The 18,971-nt window shown below is 39.6% G+C and overlaps 1 long non-coding RNA gene across 2 annotated transcripts; it reads left to right on the forward strand.

Moving 5' to 3' along the window:
• Positions 1-2,703: 2,703 nt before the first annotated feature.
• On the forward strand, positions 2,704-18,971 carry LOC131280613 (uncharacterized). 2 transcript variants are annotated; one of them, XR_009188277.2, is made up of 4 exons: positions 2,704-2,905; positions 8,145-8,264; positions 10,904-11,036; positions 13,779-18,971. It is a non-coding gene; the product is annotated as an uncharacterized lncRNA (long non-coding RNA). The 2 variants fall into 2 exon arrangements; XR_009188276.1 differs by lacking the exon at positions 2,704-2,905 and having other exon boundaries at positions 6,631-8,264.

The following is an 18,971-nucleotide window of genomic DNA, read 5'->3' on the forward strand; positions in this document are numbered from 1 at the left end:
GCAATGCCTCTCTCCTGCTTCTGCTTCTGATTTCTCTCTTTGTTCCCTGGCCATTCAGAGTCGGGCCCCTCTACTCAAGTCACAGCCACCCTCTTTGGCTGAATTCAAAACTGGCTCCAGCCTGCTTTGCTCTTGTGGGTCAATAGGAAGCATTCATGCCTTCTGGCCAGTCACCGCAGATGGAAGCAGAGCTGCTTGCGTGTAAAGACCTGTCTCCTTTGCTCTGGTGCCAGGTCCTTGTCCTCAGTATTCTCAGGCTCCAGTGACTACCCTTTGCCCCTCAATGCCATGGAAAAGGAGGGAATTCTCTCCCTCCATTTCTTCCTTGGGGACTGGGGGAGAGGAACATGCAGCACATATTGCTCACTCTCTTCAAAGAAAGCTTCCCTCCCTCTTTGACTCTTCAGCTCTTTGATATCCCAGAAGTAGTTGATGAGCTCACAAAACCGACTTTAAAGCATCTCCTTTGCAAGACCAAGACCTATGGTCTAGCACGCCACTTTAGAATATCATAGTACTTGGCATTTATTTTTTTAATCTCGAACTTTGGGATTTCGACAAAAACTGAGACATAAAAAGAGAGAGTTCCATTTTGACAAATAACAAGCATTTTGGCAAGTGCTATAATCCAGACCCCTTACACGGAGAAGGAACTCTTTTTCCCTTGAAGAATTGGGACAGATTTCACAGAAGAGGTGACATGTGAACTGCTTTCCAGGCAGAAGGTATATTATATGCAAACGTGTGAAGATAAACGTATGGCATGCTCCACTATGGGTGCAGTGCTGTGAAAACATAGGGTGCCTGCTGGGTATTGCTGGAAATAAACCCCAAAAGCCAAATTAGAGGCCTCTGAGAACAAGAGGGAGCCTCTAGAAGGTTTTTGTAAGGAAGAGATTTGACTATTTGACCAGTTCAAATAATCACTGAGGCCACGTGAAGACTGAATTGGAAGGAGGAGAGAAGATATTAAAGCAAAGAGGAAGAGACTGCAAAGGAGAGATGAGAAGGGGTTGTACCTCTTGGGCTTCCTTCTTGATTATTTGCATATATTTGTACTTCCAGAGCATTATGCTTATGGAAACGACTCATGCTTTTGCTTAATTTTCCACTAAGGTCTTATCCTATTTTTAGAAATGCATTCTGGGCAAAATATATATATAATACACTCAAAGTAATGGTTTCAGACTCAGGATTGTGTCACCACTGGGAAAAAGAAAGGCTTTGGTTCTTGTTTCCAATTTTGTTCATCCTTATCAAACTTGAAAATTATTTTACAAGTCAAAAAAGGTAGATAAGTCTGCCACACAGCAGCAACTTCCCAAACAAACAAAATTAGATGAAGTTCTTAACATGTGAACTCATCCTTACTAATTCTTTGCTTGCATGTCTTATTTGCTAGATTATTTGGAAATAAACTTGCCCTTGATGCTACTTGATTCCCCCAGAAAATTACCACAAACAGAGACATGTATTATTTTCAGTACTGTGTAACTTGCTGTCTCCTGCAAACCTTTTAAGAATTCTGAGAGACTATATTAGTCCAAGGGCACAACATGTAAATCCAGGCTACACCACCCAATCTGGTTCCACTTTGAACAATTACTTAATATGTTCCACACTAAGGGATTCATTTCGTCAACATACCTTCTCCCCTCCTATTTCCTCATTTGAATTCCCTATAAAATTAGCCTTTACCAAATATTATGTTAATCTATTTATGTTTTCAATGGGATTATGAGATTTTTCTTAATTGAACATGAAGCAAATTTCAACAGTCAAATCTCACTAGAAAACAAGCGTATTTTATAACAGTTTCTAAATTATCTTCCTCTTACCAGGCATGACTTTAGATCAGTATTGATCACATGACCAAAATATCCTGGTTCCCACGACTAGGCTTAGGTGCTGCTTCCTCAACTCCCACACCTCCCTGGGACTCCTTGTGCGTCAAGTTGTGTTGCCTTCGTCTTAGCATGCCCTGACCCCACTCCAGGCCTGGCACACAGTAGGCCTTCATAAATGTTTATTGAAATGATTTGTTGAATTTTTAAGCAAAGACAGCCAGACTGCTTAGAAATTATGTTTTGAAGCTCCTTTTTTTCAATCTTTTGCTCACAGTCAGGGATTGCTTTATTGTTCATACAATAAAACTTAAGTCAAGGAGATACCATTTAGTGGAGCTTGAGAGAAGTGATTTAAGGCCACTTCATGTTTCTCTCTAGCTCTGCTTTCATCTTCTACTGAGCAACTACACCTTTAGCTTTAAATAAAGAGAAAAAAAGGAGAAAGGGCAGATTAGAAATAGTGGGTCACCTTTTCAGTGGAGCAAAGAAACATAACCACAGTCATAAGCTCCAGGGTATATTTCTTGAGCCTACTACTTTGGGTTCAACTGCAGATCAGTAGAATGACCTGGACAGCTTTTGATTTGGAGGGGGAAACCTATGAAGAGCTGAAGGAGCGGAACTTCAAACTTGCTTGGACTGATTTTTTTTTAGAGAGATCTAACCTATTTAAATAATCTTCAACTATTTCATTTATATTTAAAAAGAAAACAAATTGTCGTCCATTAATGTATGGAAATATTCATTCAAAATGTATATTAATTTTAGGGGAAAAAAATGTGTGAGGTTTAATTTTGTTTTTTTATGGACATTTTATGTAATTCCAGATCTTTGTTTAATCAATGTTCATGTCACGGGTCATGATTTTACTATTTTAAATTTCTTTAGAAGATTGTAGTTTGTCTATTATGACATGTTACTGATCGTGACCATATTTTACTTCATTCTGAGTCCCTGGTCAGCTCCTAATTATAACACTGTTCCTAGAGGAGAAAATGTTCCATTTGATGAAATACGCGATTAAGCAATTGTCTAAGAACACAGCATGACGAAAAGAGGTGAGTGATTATAAAACCTAGGAGCATGTACTTGTAGCTGCAGTCCCAGGGATAATAGGACCTGTCTTAAGAAGGAGACTAACAGACTGTAAGACAGATCATCAGTAAAGGCTTTCTGGAGAAAATTGGCCTCCCTCTCCTCTACCTACTCCAGCTACTCACACCAGGTAATAACACTCATGCCATAGAGAATGAATGAGCTTTTTTTCCTTTATTAATTAATAAATCTTTTTTTTCTTACCTACCATGGCCAAGGCACTATCCAATGTGTTACAGAAAGTAAAAACAATTGTAACTTGATCCGTATCTTCAAAAGGCTCAGTCTAGTAGAAGAGACAGACAGATAGTATGATAAAGTAAATGCTGTAATGGGGATAGCATTGGAGTACTAAATCTATATTTGTGGGTACAAGGAAGGCTTCCCAAGAAAAAAGTGTAAAAGGACAAAGATGAAGCACCCCCATGCACAGGCTGGCCATAAGGCAGTCCTCAAGCCAGTGCTCCACGGAGGCTAGAGCTCAAAACCACTGTGTTTCTTTCCCTAAGGGCCACACTCCCTCCCCAGCACCATGACCTGAATGGATGTCCCTCGTGGTTCCACTGGTGACAGATATGCCCCAGAACTTCTCCTCCAAAACCCAGTCAGAAAAAACAATGAGCTCCTTCCAGAACGTAGAGAAAGATGCAAGTATATCTGAGGTTTGGAGAAGCCATAGCATTTTACCCACTTGCATCTTTGTAAATGAGGATGGGGTGCAAGGGAAGGTCCCTTCTCAGCACCCATGTGTGTCTCAGCTTCCTGCTTCCTCTCCAATTTTCCATTCTCTGACCTAGCCCAGAGACCCTTCTCTCTCTGCTATGATTCTTTTAAATTTCTGTCTCATGTCAAGGTCAAGATTTTCAAACTTAACCAGAAATTTGGTATCTTTGTTCTCTTAACTCCACTTCCTCTTGGGACCTGGAAACCTAACTCTATTAGGCCAGATTAGGGATGGGGGGTGGGAAGTGCAGGGGTCCACAGGATAAAAAAGGAATATGTAAAAAAATAAGCCTGTTACCCATGTGCACATACAACTTTTGTTGCCCATCAGATGAGGTAGAATTACAATTAAAGAAAACTCTTAATAGTTGAGAGTTTAAAATGGAGAAATTAGATCCACATCTGAAATGCATCATGGGTTGAAAAGGTTTTCTATCAAGTTGAATGACCTAGAAAACCAAATATCAATTACAATTGGGGAAGAAAGCCCAAATTTTATTTATAGGTATATTTTTGTATATTTTATATGGTTAATTATTGCTCATATTTTTATATATATTTATGGATGGTTTTGTTAATATGTATTATAAGTCTGATTTTATGAACATGTAAGTGCATATGCTAATGATTTGCATATCCACAGTATCCAGAGTTTCTGGAACCTTTTTTCTATCACTTGCTTATTTTACCAGGCACACAGGATCCCCTTGCTTTGAACTCAGTTAAGCAAATTTCCCTAGTCTAAACTAATTCAAACTAATTTTCCAACCTGGCAGTGACTGAGCACAGCAAGTTTTTTTAATGATAAGAAAGGGGTCTTTTGTGTGCTTTTGCACAATGATCCTATTTAGTGGTCACACGCGTAAGAGTAAATATGCCTGGTGGTCCCCCACTTTGGGAGCTGACCATACTCCAACCAAAACAGTTTTCTAAGTGAAGGTCTTCTATACTGTTCCATTTATCACCTCAAATTCTCAATGTTGAAGTGCTCCAGGGTTCAGTTCTGTGACCTCTTTTCTTGCTATTTAACTGTCTGTCTGGATGATCTCACTTAGCCCCAGGGCTTTTAAGATTCTACATTTATAACTTCAGCCTCAATCTGTCCCCTGAACTCTTCAAATTCACATCTAGCTGCCTATTTGATATCTCTACTTGGATGTATCTCAAACTTAAAATGCACAAAATAGAACTCATAATTCCTTACTACCACACATACAAACATATACATACACGCACACACACACATACAAAATATGCCTCCCACAGTATTCCTCATCTCAATAAAATGCACCTCCATTGGTCTAATTCTTCCAGTTTCTCCAGCCAAAAACCTTAGAGTCATCACTGACTCCTCTTTCTCTCACGTTCGAGCTATATCCAGAACCCATTAACATTTTCCAACTGCCTTCACCTTCACCTGGTCCAAGCCCCCATCATCCCTCACGTGGATTATGACAATAGCTGTCTAACTAGCCTCCCTGGGCGCTTTGTCACTCTCCTAACTGCTACTCCGTAGAGCAGACAGAATGGGTTCTTAAAACATTAAGTTCAGTCAGGTCAATTCTTTGTTCATAGTACTTTAATGGCTTCCTATCCCATACAGATTAAACCCAAAGTCATTAACCACAGTTATTTACAAAACCATACATGATCTGCCCCTCCTTGACCTGATGTTCCATCTCTTCCTTCATCTCCCCCAATCCCCTCCACTGTCACTTTGCTTCAACTGCACTGGCATACCTCAAAGAGACCAAGTAGCTTCCCTGTGACCTTTGCACTTGCTGTTCTCTCTCCTGGAATGTTCTTCCCTGTGATAACCTTTACCTCCTTCAAGTTTCTGCTTAACTATCACCTTTTCAGAGAGGCCCCTGACCATCCTGTGTAAGAAGGCAAGCCCTCTACCCAGTCTTCTGTATTCTCCTTTCTCATGTTTATTTTTCTGCATTGCACTCACCATTGAAATATTATACATTTTTTTGTATTTATGAACTGTCTCTCTGCAGAACTCTATACACTCCACAAAACCCAGGACTTGGTGTGTTTTATTCTCTACTGCATCCCCAGCATGTATTAATAGAACGAGATTGGCACCAAGTCAGCACTTTTTAAATTCCTGTTGAATAGATAGATGGATGAGTTTCAGAGACCATATAACATTGGGTTCCCTAGTAGCTGGAATTGTCCTACTTCAGCCAAAACAGCTAGTGATACCCTGGATGTCGCAATAAGAATTGGCCATACATCTGAAAACATACCCAACCCTGGTACCCAGCCCTGGAGTGCCTGCACCTGGAACAGTACATGCAGCTTCAGCTGTTTTTACTCAAGAAAGACCCGATTAAAGGCAAGTACAAACATCCAGGAAATGGAGAGGACTGTAAGAATAATGAGTAGGGCGTTTCAGTCTGGAATGACAAACAATTAGACGATAATGACAAAATCTAGGAAACCATAATTTTGTGATCAGGCCCACACTGAATCCAAGATACAAAAAATGGAGGGGAACCTTTTCAAATTTAAAAGGCAATATGGTGTTGTAAAAAAAAAAATGCATGGGCTATGAGATGGGCATAATTGAGTTTAAATGAAAAGTCTAGTTGCACAACCTTGGACAAGCAGCCAAATCACTATGAACTAATTACTTTTACACAAAATTAAGGTAAAGGTACTTAAGATGTCACAGATACTTTATGAAAAGAATACACTAAGACACACAACAAATATTTATTTCCTTCCTGAAATGAGGAAAATATTGAGATAAATAAAGGAAGTCTAAAACAGAAGGCAAACTTAGATAAGTTTTATTATAGGATGGAAAGAATCAAGTGAATTAATTGAGGTATAGCATACATTATCTTATATCTTATTTATGTAATTATCTTATATTCATTCTGCAATTTACAAATCTTCACACTATATTTGTGACCTTCACAAACTATATTTCATGAAGTAATAAAGGTAGGTATTATTAAATCCACTTTATAGATGAGGAAATTGGGAGTGGGGATTTTTAAAAGTCCTCTTCCTGCAAGTTTGGCAACCTTGCCACCAATTCACAGGGCCCCTGTATAGAATTTAAATCATTTCCCAATCACTAAGGGAAGCTCAGTTCTTATGAGATATCCACTGTGGATAATTAATGGAAATTTAAAAAAAGGTATGAGGAGTTGGTCTGCAAGCAGGGTCAAGAATCACATAGCCCTTTTGCAGCACACCCCTTAGGCCTGCTAGGAAAATATTCAACTGGATGTGACCCAGGTCTGAATCCCCACAGCAAGTCTCTCAGTCCACTGTCTGCTCTCCTTAAGTGGGCATGAACACGGTCCATCCATGAGGCGTGCCCAGGGAGTTTTTCTTCTGCCTTGGATTTTGGAGGGCATGTTGTTGTGCATTCCCAAGGGTGGAGGGCAGACTCAGGAAGCCTGGGTCTTCAGTCACAATAATCCCAGTTACCAGAAACAGCTAAACCAAATTTATAACATATGTTTCCACAGCCTCAAATACCCACCATTTATCCCATGACCTTCTGTCTCTAAATGAATGCCAAACAAGGAGATTCAATTATTCAGTCAGTCTAATAAGGAATCAGTTTATACTGAAACTCAGTCCTGGGTTTATATTATTTTATACTATGTGTCACATGGAAAGCTTTATGCAAGCCTATAGTTGCAATCAAGGAAGTTTCATACCTTCTTTAAAGTTAAAGTAGTATCTAGGCAGAATTGATCCTCAAAAAAAAGGAAAACACTAATCCCATCATACCAGTTTGGGGAATGAGAAGTGATCAACATTCATTCATCCATTCAATAAATATTTCTTGGGCTGCTTTGATGTGGCAGGCACAATACAAGGGATTGGGAATACAAAATGGAAAAGAAACAATCCTTGGTCTCTGGAGTTCTGGGTTTTGTGGGCAGATAGATACTGAACACTGACTCAACAACAACACAATATGAAAGATATTATAATGGAAAGAATTGCAAGGGGCAGCAGGAGTCTAGGCTTCACAAATTTAAGTGTTGCTAGGTGACATCACCCCAGCAGTTAGGGCACCCAGGATATTTCTGATTTTACCACTGAAAGTCCCATATCCTGAGAAACAGCCAGTTCCAGGAAAACCAGGTCATTTGTTTACCCTACCTGCAATGAGAAACAAACAAAAATTATGTTGCTCTTTTCAAATGACCTAGTCCATTCCCAAAGGCCCTTCAGATCAAAATCATCTCATTAGACTGACACTCTTGGTAGGTGATGGAAGAATCAATGGTCTTTGATGGCTCTGACAGACAAAGCTGAGGAGTCAGTTTAATGTGCTAAATAAAACCAACTTCATTGGTCCTTGATGAGACTCCTGGGCCAGCTCTTTAATCTATATGAGCATATCATCTATAAAATGTCAATAGAGGCTGGTCTAGGATAAGCCAGGTTATGCTGCTAAATTTGAATGGCTTAAAACAACGAAGTGTCTATCCTTTGCAGGTCATCTGGGACTGTGTTGCTTATCTTCTTAATTCAAAAGTCAGCTGATGGAACAACCACTATCTTGAGCATTGTTCATCTCCAGGGCAGAGTGAAAGACAACCATTCTTCCTGCTTCTGGTAACAATTTCCTTACTACCAGTAGTTCCTAAACCAATACCACATAATTTTAGGCTTTTTGCTTGTTTGTTACAGCAACATAATCTAGCCTATTCTGACTGATACAGATACCATATAGTGTAGATGTGAGCCTTCAAGGAAATGAGAAAGATGAAGAGTGCTAAGTACTTCGTTAAGGGCTTATATGAATGTTTGAAAACATGCCCTTGAACATTGACTCCTCAGATTACTCATTACCTTGTTTAAAAACCAAAGTTAGCTTTGAGGTTAAGGTTAGTTTAGAATACTGCTATGGAAACAGCATTCCTCATTGGACCTTTATACAAATTATGTTTTTCAAAGAGAAATGCTTTCACCAAAGCAGAAACTGCAACCTTGAACCCACTCAACTATCCATCTGAAAAGTAATGAACAGCTAATCACAGGGCCAGAGAGTGTGGTTGGCACAGCAATGCCCCTCCATTAGTGGAAAAAATAACCCTATGCTGCATCTTTCTCATGTTTTAAGTGGACTCTTTAAAGTCACCAGATAATTTGGAACATATTTCCCATGTGTTTTATAACATTTCAGCTCTATTCTCCTCCATTTGAGTTTCATCATAAGTTTCCTGTCCGTGCTAAAGATAGTCATAAACAAATTTTGTGGTCTGCACCTCAAAAAGGAAAACATATGTGAACTCCAATTATCATCACTTTTTTCTGAGGATGAAAGGACTTTGCTTCCTAAAGGTTTCATTTACAAATTGTCCTTTCATCAGGCAATAAACAGCACTTCTAAGCTAATGGCCTCTCCTTTGTAGAAATCATTCTAAAGATTTGTGTGGATAGAGGCAGCATGTGATTACAGAGTGGGTAGCAAGAAGAGATCCCCACTAGGGCTCACCCAGCAAGAGCTCAACATGGCTGGAGTTTTTCATACCTGAAGTCATCCATTAAGTTCTGGTGAACATGATGTAACATGTTTCCTGCATAATTGGGACATCAAAAAGTTCTGGCCTTTCAGTTAAGGAAAATGTTTCTCTTAGTCTGATGAATGAATGATTCCTTTTTTTTAAATCCATGTAAGTTTAATTCTATTTAGGTGACTCCAATTATGATATTACTTGAAAATGAGTTGCCCTGCAGTATGAGGTTTACAGTGACTGATTTCCTCCCCTGATCAACCAGCTATTACTTAGCTGTGTTCTTAGGTACTTAAAGTACATTCTCTAGAGTTCAACTTGGTTAGATTGACTCCTGATGACACTGGGAATGAAATTTCAGTATAATTTCATGCAAATACATGGGCAGGAAATTGTTCAACAATGAAACTCCAGTGAAGCAGCAAAGAGACCAGTTTTCATCTGAAGTTAAAGATGTTGGATGAAGCATAGTTGAAGAAACAAGCACAGAAGAAAGGGCTCCTAAGGATGGGGGGAGTCTCCCAAACAGCACTCAACTCAGGAAATAATTACCTTTCCCTGCTGAAATCCTTAGAAGTCTGTTAGGTTCCTCCTTTGTGCAAAAGCAGAGGACTGTCACAGACTTACAGGCAGTGGGAATTTAGAGGAGACAATGTACCAACTGTATTCTCAGAATGCACTGGTAGTGTCAGGGATGAGAGAGCAACATCACTTGCACAAATATGTACAGTACTAAGCAGGAACAGAAAAGGAATACTAAGATCCCTAAGGGCCCATAAAGGGACATGGGGCAATCAAGAACTATGCTCCAGATTCCCGGAAACTCTCACTCACTTATTTGTTGATTCCTTCAATAAGTGTTTATCAAGCACCTATTCTGCATAACGTGCTCTGCTAGGCCCTGGGAATTAATCAGCATATGAGTCAGCCATAGTCCCTGCTCAGATAAAACTCACATCCAGCACTATACAACTACTTTCAAAATTAATTATTTCTGCCAAATTGGCATAAATGTTACCAAAGAGAAATGCAAGATATTAGAAGAGCACGTCAGGGGACATGACCTGGTCTGAAGTTCAGGGGATGCTGCCTAGGACATGCACATAAATCCATACCTGCCAAAGGGCAAGTTAAAGTTAGAAGAGGAGAGGGCAGAACATTGCACACAAAGACAAAAAATGCAAAGGCCCTCACTTGACGAGGAGAACAGCACGCTCAAGAAACTGAGACACCGTCTGGTGGCTGGAGCACAGAGGATGAGATGGTGAGACCCATCTCAGCAGATCCAAGTTTCCTTGTCTGCTATTTTGTTTGCTCCAGCATATGATGGCATTTGAACAAAAAAGTCAGATCAATTATTTTTGTATTCGTGATATTAAACTTAAAAGACCTTTTAACTTGATAATTAATCCTGTGGGCGTAGGAAAGGAGATTGACTAGAAACTCTCTAAAGCTTCTCTTCTATTACCCTTCTCCTCCCTAGTCAAAATGCCACCTTGGCACTCAGGTCACTGCTAATACAGAATCCTTCTCAACTTCCTCCACCTGCAGCTCTGCCACAGTGCATGTTCATCATTGCCTGAAGGCATAGAGTCTGGGAAATTAATTCAACGCGATTGGGAAAGTGAAATAGCATTTTTGTTTGTTCCTTTCTACCCAAAACTGCTTAATTAGTTGTATTAAGAAAAGACAATGCATTAAACACCCTCTCACGTCACTCTTTTTCTTTTATTCCAGGTGACTCAGTCTTGTCCAGTTACTGACTTCCTGGGAAACGTTGCCAGTTATGGAAGCTGCGATTGGCCTATTTAATTGCTCTGCATAAACAAAGCTTTCATCTGGTCTTAAGACTCAAAGAAAGGCTCTACAGGTAATAATTAGAGGCAAATGGCAGCCCAAAAGGAAAAGAGGTTTTGACACTACTCAGCATCACCTGCGTAGGTGTCTCCCCTGCTGCCAGTACAAGACAGTGGGGAGAATACCAATTTACTAGTCACAGAGTTTAGAGTTTGAATCTCAGCTCTGTCACTTACCATGTGAGCTTGGGCAAGTTATTAAACATCTCTGAATATCAGCTTATTAACCATAAATCTGGAAATAACAATGGTTACTTCAAAAGTTATTTATAAGTTCAATGCACTAATGTATTCAGAAAGCGTCTGACACATATTAGACACATTAAATGGCCATTTACCATTATTCTAAGCAGCACTCATCTTGTTGAGATGGCATTTCATTTACCTCCTGTTTACACACATACAAACACATACAAGCATCTCCTCACTTGATTTTCCTGTTTACTTAATAACAAAATTGTGAAAAGAGTAAAGAAAGACAAGCTATTTAGTGTACCACAGCCATGCAGATGGTTTTCCAAAGTTTGTCATCTATATGAATTCCATTAGATCAGACTGGGCTGCATTTGTTCTACCCATATTTACCAAATATTACCCAATTTTTGCTGCTGCTTTCCTTGTCACAATATATATTTTCCTTTCACAAATACATTCCATGTTTCCACAACACGCATGGATCTCCATGGAAAACTAAACCAGATGTAAAAAAAAAAAAAAAAGGAGCATTGAGGTATATAATTTTCAAACACTGATTCCTAGGAGTCCCAGAAAAGAGTTTCATAGAAAAAGAAATTTAAATAAATTTGATAATTATTTAGGTAAATGACTAGTACGTTTAAGACATTGGGGAAATTCAAAGGTAAATAGGATACAGTCATGTCCTCAGGCAGCTTCTAGTCCAGTAAAAAGCTGGGAAGATCAGCTGCAATCTTAATTTGTTAGGATTTGTCCTAGCAAATCCACTTCATCCCAATGTGGTCTGTTCAGTAGATCTCACAGAAATAGATCAGACAAAATGGAAACAATTTGGTGATTTTCTGTATTGTTTAGGCAAATGACCTTGCTCTAAAAGATAACAAAACAAAGACTTTTGCCTGAATTATATTCCATGGCTCGTTTTGTTGTTTGAATTCACCAAGTAATTATTCAGTTATCCTCTTCTATGTAAACTCTGCCATTATATATGAGCCCAGACCAGGGAAGCTCTGGTGAGATTATTTGCAAATTGATGTTATTTCCTGTTTTGTACCAAACTCCATGATATATAAGAAACTCAAATGAAATAAATGTTTAAACTCTGCTAGATATTCTGTGTTAAAGATTTTTAGGTGGTACACCAGGTAAATTCTATGCAAAATAATTTTCCCCTAAGAAACAAAATATTCACCAAGACGGCCATGTCTGATATTTTTTTTCTCACCTCAAAAGGTTAACCCAAATTTGACCTTATAAACAAATACCAGTACCCAGTGAGCTAGACATTTGCAAATGATTGTTGTTCTTTGGTATGCTAAGCCCTTTGCAGGAGAAGAAATGGTACATCATTTCTGTAACACACTTGGGAACTACTAATAGTTCAGCATTCTAATGAAAACCTTAGTGACCTGAAAAAGTAATTGTGCCTTCCAAAGTGTCTTATTTATAGCCAGAGACAAACTCAGGATCAAATCCAAGTTGTATTTGTGTATTTTCACACACACACGCTCACACTCAGTTCACACACTCATCCCATTGCATAGGAAAGCCAGAAAGAGTTGCACAATTTATATTTATTTTATCACATTTACACTGCTAATGATTAAAGACATGTAAAAGAACACTGAAGTTCCACTAAGAAAATCTAGGAAAATGGTTAGGTCAAGTTTTAGAGATAATTAAGTCTTCCCTTCCCACCCCACCCCAAAAAAATCACAGCATTTCTCTCCTTAAAAAAGGAATGAAATTCAAAGGTTATATCAAAAAGTGAAACAAGAGAGCAGATTATAGGTTGCCAGGGCAAGGTGGCAGCTAGTGGGCAGGAAGAGTGAATTATTGCCTAAAGAGTACAAAGTTTCTGTTTGGAGATGATGAAAAAGTTAGGATATAATGGTGATTGTAGCACAATATTGTGAATGTAACTAATATTAATTACACACTTATAAGTGGTTAAAATGGGAAATTTTAAGTTGTATAGCTATTGCTACAATAAAAAGTTTAAAAATAGGAAATGCAGATGGAATTAAATTTAAAAATCAGTTTTATATCCTTATTTTATTAAAATGACAATATAATTGTTATTGCATCATTGTTTACAAGGCCCTTTTTAAAGAGTCCATTTAGATTTCCCTCCCTTCAGGAAGACTCTTCTGACTCTCTTGGGCCAAGTTTGTTGTCTTCCACACGCTCCTTGTCTTAGCACCTGCCAGAGTGTGGATTGTCTAGCCTGTTCCCTGATCCATTTCCAGCTAAACTGTCAGACTCTTTGGGCAAGAAACCGACTGCTACATCTCCAGCAACTAGCAAGACCTGGGACTTAGTAGGTGCCAATAAATATTTGTTAAAGAAGTGAATTGACACTTAAAGTAACCCTGGTAAGAAGTCTGTAAGATAGGTGTGGTTTGGGTTTTTTTGTTCTTGAGGTACCACAGTCAGAGATTGAACCCAGGACCTCATATGTGGGAAGCTGGCACTCACCAACTGAGCTGCATCAATTTCCCTGGATTGGGTTTTTCATTTGTTTTGCTTCTTGTTTATTTTGGTTTTGTTTCTTTTTTAAGAGGCACCAGGAACCAAAGCTGGGACATTCCACGGAAAGTGGGCGCTCAACTGCTTGAGCCACATCTGCTTCCTAGGTGTGGTTTTGATGCCTGCATCACAGATAAGAAAAGTGAGTCTAGAGGAATTAAGTAGCATGCCTAGGCAAGATTACAAAATAGAATTAGGATGCAAACCCTTATCCAATGATTCCAAATCACACTCTCAGGTGGCAGGTCACAGGGAAAAGGAGATTCAATGGACTTCTCTTCCACTTACTCTAAGATTGCATGTACTAAATATTAAGAAAGTAGGAAACTGAACAATTATCTGTTAACTTAGGGCATTAAACATTGAGCATATGGATAATTTTGATAATAAACTGTCAAGCATTGTGATGATCAGGCTATTCTGTCAACTCGTCCAGGTAATTGTGCCCAGTTGTTGGTCAAACAAGCACTGGGCTAACTGTAATAAAAGGGCATTTACGAACTTTAGTCACCATTGACTTTACTGCAGTGGTAAATCATAGATAGCTGGTTATAATTATATCAGTTGGGGAGATAGCCATCAGCAATGAGTGATACTTAACCCAATCAGTTGAATGCCTTAAAAGGGAAAGTGATTCCAGCATTAAGAGAGAATTTCCCACCGTCTTTGGATAGCCAAAATCTCCCAGAACTTATCAAGAACCTTCATTGGACTTTCACTGTAGCCCCTGGTTGCGGCTGCCTGCGGAACCTGGACTTGTGCATCCCCACGGCTGCGTGAGAGACTCTTAAAGAATTGCATACTATTGACAGATATCTCTTGTTGATTCTGTTTCCCTAGAGAACCCTGACTAAGGCAAACATCAATGTGTGTAAAGCCCTGGGCTAAGTGCTTATGTGCATTCTGTCATTTCATTCACACAACTCCCTATGAGGTAGAAATAATGATTATTCCCCTTCGCCTGTTTTCACTATTGAGGAAGTTGAGGCTCGAGGAGTTTACACAGCTAGAACATGGCCAAGTCAGACTCTGCACCCAGGTTTTCTGACTCTGAGTCCACTTGCTTAACCACCTCAAGTATTGTCTCCACTTCAGGCCCCCACTGACCGTTTTCTTTAGATATTTATTTAGGGGAGGGACTGCCTTGGATTACCTTAACAACTGCTAAATTCTCCTGTTTTCCCTCACATATAGACATAGACTAAGAACTTTTTTCAGTCTTGGGTTGGAATTCAGGTTCAGCCACTTACTAGATGAATGACTTTGTTCACACTACTGAACCTTTCTGAAGATCAGTTTCTACGTTTGACAAAAAGGTACCCAACCAACAAATAGGGTGGTTGTAGCTAAAGTGAAATAATGTTATGGAAACCTCCTATTATGGAGCTAGGACACAGAAGTCACTCTGTAAATCTCAAACCCTTGCTCCCCAGAGTTCTAGTTTTAAATATAGGTTCAAAGCAAGTACACACCAGCTACAGAAAAATTTTCCTTCCTTCAGTCATTCAGTCATGCATCTCAAAATATTGTTGACCTTTCTTGAATCTTTCCAGTTAAAGGACAATTTCCAAAATTCTTTTGTTTTGTTTTGTTTTTAGTTCTATATCTAGATAGTAACAGTCCCTTGAATACTTTTTCTGGGTTTGCTCGTACAAGTACACAAATTGATCCATATTTTAACAGTAATATCCACTGATACAAGACACACTCTTTAAATCCACAAACATCTATTAAGTGCCTCTTGTGCCAAGAACTACCCCTAACCCAGAAGAGCTCCTAGTTTTTTGAGTAAACAAACACGTAACTAGTTAAGACACCATGTGGTAATGGTGCCACAACAGAGATATTACCAATTAATTTTGCTCAAGGTGTTGGGACTAGTTCCCAGAGGAGGTGACATTTGAGTTCAGCCATGAAGGATGAGTCAACTTCTCCAAGAATTTGATGTGCGTTCCAACATCTGAGTAAAATTTCAAGAAGGGTATCCTGTTAAAACTGTGACCACAAGAATATTAAATCCAAGAAAATTCTCTCCTTTTGCTTGGCCCAAATTATTAAACACATAACAGTCATGATGACTTTTAGAGTTAATCTGCTAACGTCATTCATTGGTGGTTTTACATAGCAAATGTGTGGTATCTAGTCATCCCAAAGCCACCACTGTGTAGCACTTAGGATTCTGTGCAATACAAATTTCTCCTTTGAGGGAGCATAAATAATGAATGTGTGTTACATTAAAGATTATTAAGGATTATAAGCCTTCTCTTTTTCATGTGCAAGATTGGTAGCCTTTAAAATATTGATGCTTTTGTGCAAGTTACTTGACTTGAATTTTACAGTAAACTCAGGAAAGAAAATGTCAAAGTTGGACAAATACTAAATGAAGAACTCCCTTCTTTAAAATAAAAAATCTTCTTAACATAGATAATAGTTTGAGATGAATTAGTATATAGAGCTCATCCTGGATCTCAAATTGTCAATAACTCAAGGGTACAGAAACAAATTGGCAATGAGGACTAAAAGAATTTTTCCAAGGTTTAACTATGTTTGCCTTGTTCTATGTTTCCCTACTTTTTACGCCCAAGCATTCTTCCTATGAACGTCTCCCATATGCTGACAAAAAAAAATCTGGTTGCTATGCATATGGTACCTGCTCATTTCCCTTCTTCTGGGGCTTCTATCCTTTCGTTGCCACCATATCCAGAGGCTCTGCCATATCCTGCCACAGTTGATTCCCTGGAGTCCTCAGGCTGACAAGGCTATTTGGTGTTGTGTTCCACAGTTGAGAAGAATGCCTATCTTCCCTTCTTGGCTTGCACTCTCTCAGAAAGAAGTATCAAGACAGGTGTTCTTAGGCCCTAGGGATGGGCAACATTGTCAGGGCAATGGTTTTTTCAAGCGTTTTTCAAAGCTTCCTATCCCTCCTTTACTCAGACATCAGACTCTGACCAGGAGAAAACCAGAGTGACAGTCCTACTCTGCTCCTTTCTAATGATCTGAGCTTTGTTTGTGGGTCTAGCTTGTGCCTGGCTGCCTCATCCCTCAAGACAAATCCTTACCCAAGAAGCCTCTGGGACCATCACATAAAGACAGGCTGACAAACCATTTCCCCAAACGTTTTTCAGTTACTCACACACAAAAAAAATAGGTTAAGTACCATAACAAACCTTGGAGGAAGCAAATATCCATTTTTATTTGGTTACAAATGAATGAAAACCTATTAAAGCAGTAACTTTCCCCAAGTGAATGTTTCATAGAATTGTTCCATCTCTGTTCCATTATCTACTGTGCCTGGATAATGCTTATGATTCCAAATATTTTGTCCATTTTCCTTAAGAATAGTAACAACTGACATGGATACCACATTTTACAAAGCCCTTTCTACGTACATTATTTCATTTATATATCTTAAGTATCCTGTCAAATACATGTTATTGTGATCTGTTTTCCATAAGAGAAAATTTAGCACTCTCCTACCCATTCTCTCTCTAACCCCTCCACCCATTAAATTCGACTAATCCTTCAGCCTTGCACCTAACACATGACTAACCTGACACCCTTGGCCTGCCTAGGCAGCTCCTATCCTCTGTCTCAGTACAGTAATATGTCCGTTGATCAAAAGGGGCCTGAGTAAATAGAGCCCCCCAGACCAGTCACCTCAAGCCTTGGGCTGCCCCACTCATTCTCCCCAATGCCATATGAGTAATATAATTTTCCATGTATGAAAAAGTTTAAGAAGCACCCACCAAGTTCAAATGACACTGCCAAGGTTGTGGTTGTGGAGCCACTTACTAGCTGTTCAACCTCGGGTAAGTTATCTAATCCATTTGGGTGCTGGTTTCCTCATCTGGAAAATGGAGATAACGGTAATCACCACTTAGAAACCACTTACTACCAGCAGTTGATCTCATTTGATGTTCACAACTATATAAGATAGGTACTTCTAGTCTTCCTATTATAGAGGGGAAACTGAGGCAAAGGGAGGTGAAAATAACACAGGTAGCAAGTGGTCCTGTTCGGGCTTCACACCAACAGTCGTAGGGCTGTGATTCAACCCCACGCCCATGTTGGTAAGCACTACACTGTACCGGCATCGAAAATGTGCCTTCCTTGTAAGGTTTTTACGAGGACTAAATTAGATAATCAGTATAAAGGGATACTTTAGTTGACCCTGAATTGCAGCTGAGGACCAAAGTCACCAAGTACCCCTGCTCTGCTCTGCTCCGCTCTGTTCTGCAGGGTTTATTGAGAAGTGCCAGCTGAGAGAACTGGTCTTAACACCAGCTCTCACCATTCCCCTACCACCCCCTTCATCCCAGCAGATATAAAAGAACTTGTAGGCCTGCTCTCATATAACCAGAACAGAAGAAAGAGATTTGGGGAGATGGATGTTGTATTCACCTGCCGGGGGAGAAGACAGCAGTTCCACAGGCCTCTCTCCTAGAAAGAAGGATTCTACCCTTGGCCACAGTCCCAAGAGTTGGCTAGCCACAGAGGGTGGTTGGAATTGAGAGCTACATCTTGCCATAATTGCCATTGCCTGGTGGGTAAAGAGGTACTTGCATCAAAGGATTGCAGTATGATGCCCCCACGAGTGGGCATCTGGAGAAGGCAGTTAAACCTAGCAAGAACTCACCAGTGCTTAGAGGAACTGCCCTGGAAGGAGGCGCTCTCTGATGGGGCATGTTGGAGCTCTCACATGTCCTCACCTATGAAATATTTGCATTGTGATACCTCCCTCGCGGGATTGCTGTGAAAATTAAATGAGATAATGTATGTGAGACTCCTGCTGCGGAGTGGACTCACGATTAATGTCAGCTCCCTTGCTACGCAGTGTTTAAAGCCTGGGTAAACACTCTGAGTGTGGGAAGAGAGGGGTAGCTTTTCATAATGTCAAATTCAACCTCAACAGAAAATTTTGTGTTTGCAGAGTTCTTTCCCCCTAGATTACCAAGCAGATACTTAAAGGTATTAACCTTTTTAATCATTTGTGAGAGGCCTTTTTGGAATAATCGAGAAACCACATTCTGGCAGCCAAATAAAAGGAGGCCAGGTGTTCAAAATACATTACCGCCAGCACCGACTTTCTGGGGATGGTGTCAAGTTTTTCTCTTTCACAAAATGTACAAATTTTAGAACAGAGAAGGAGGAGGAGAAAAGGAACAGAGTCGATAAGAGGACTTCAGGAAAAACAGGAATAGATGGAAAAGGGGGAGGGGGGTGAA

This window comes from Dasypus novemcinctus, chromosome 12, assembly GCF_030445035.2.
Source record: "Dasypus novemcinctus isolate mDasNov1 chromosome 12, mDasNov1.1.hap2, whole genome shotgun sequence".
Taxonomy (NCBI): domain Eukaryota; kingdom Metazoa; phylum Chordata; class Mammalia; order Cingulata; family Dasypodidae; genus Dasypus; species Dasypus novemcinctus.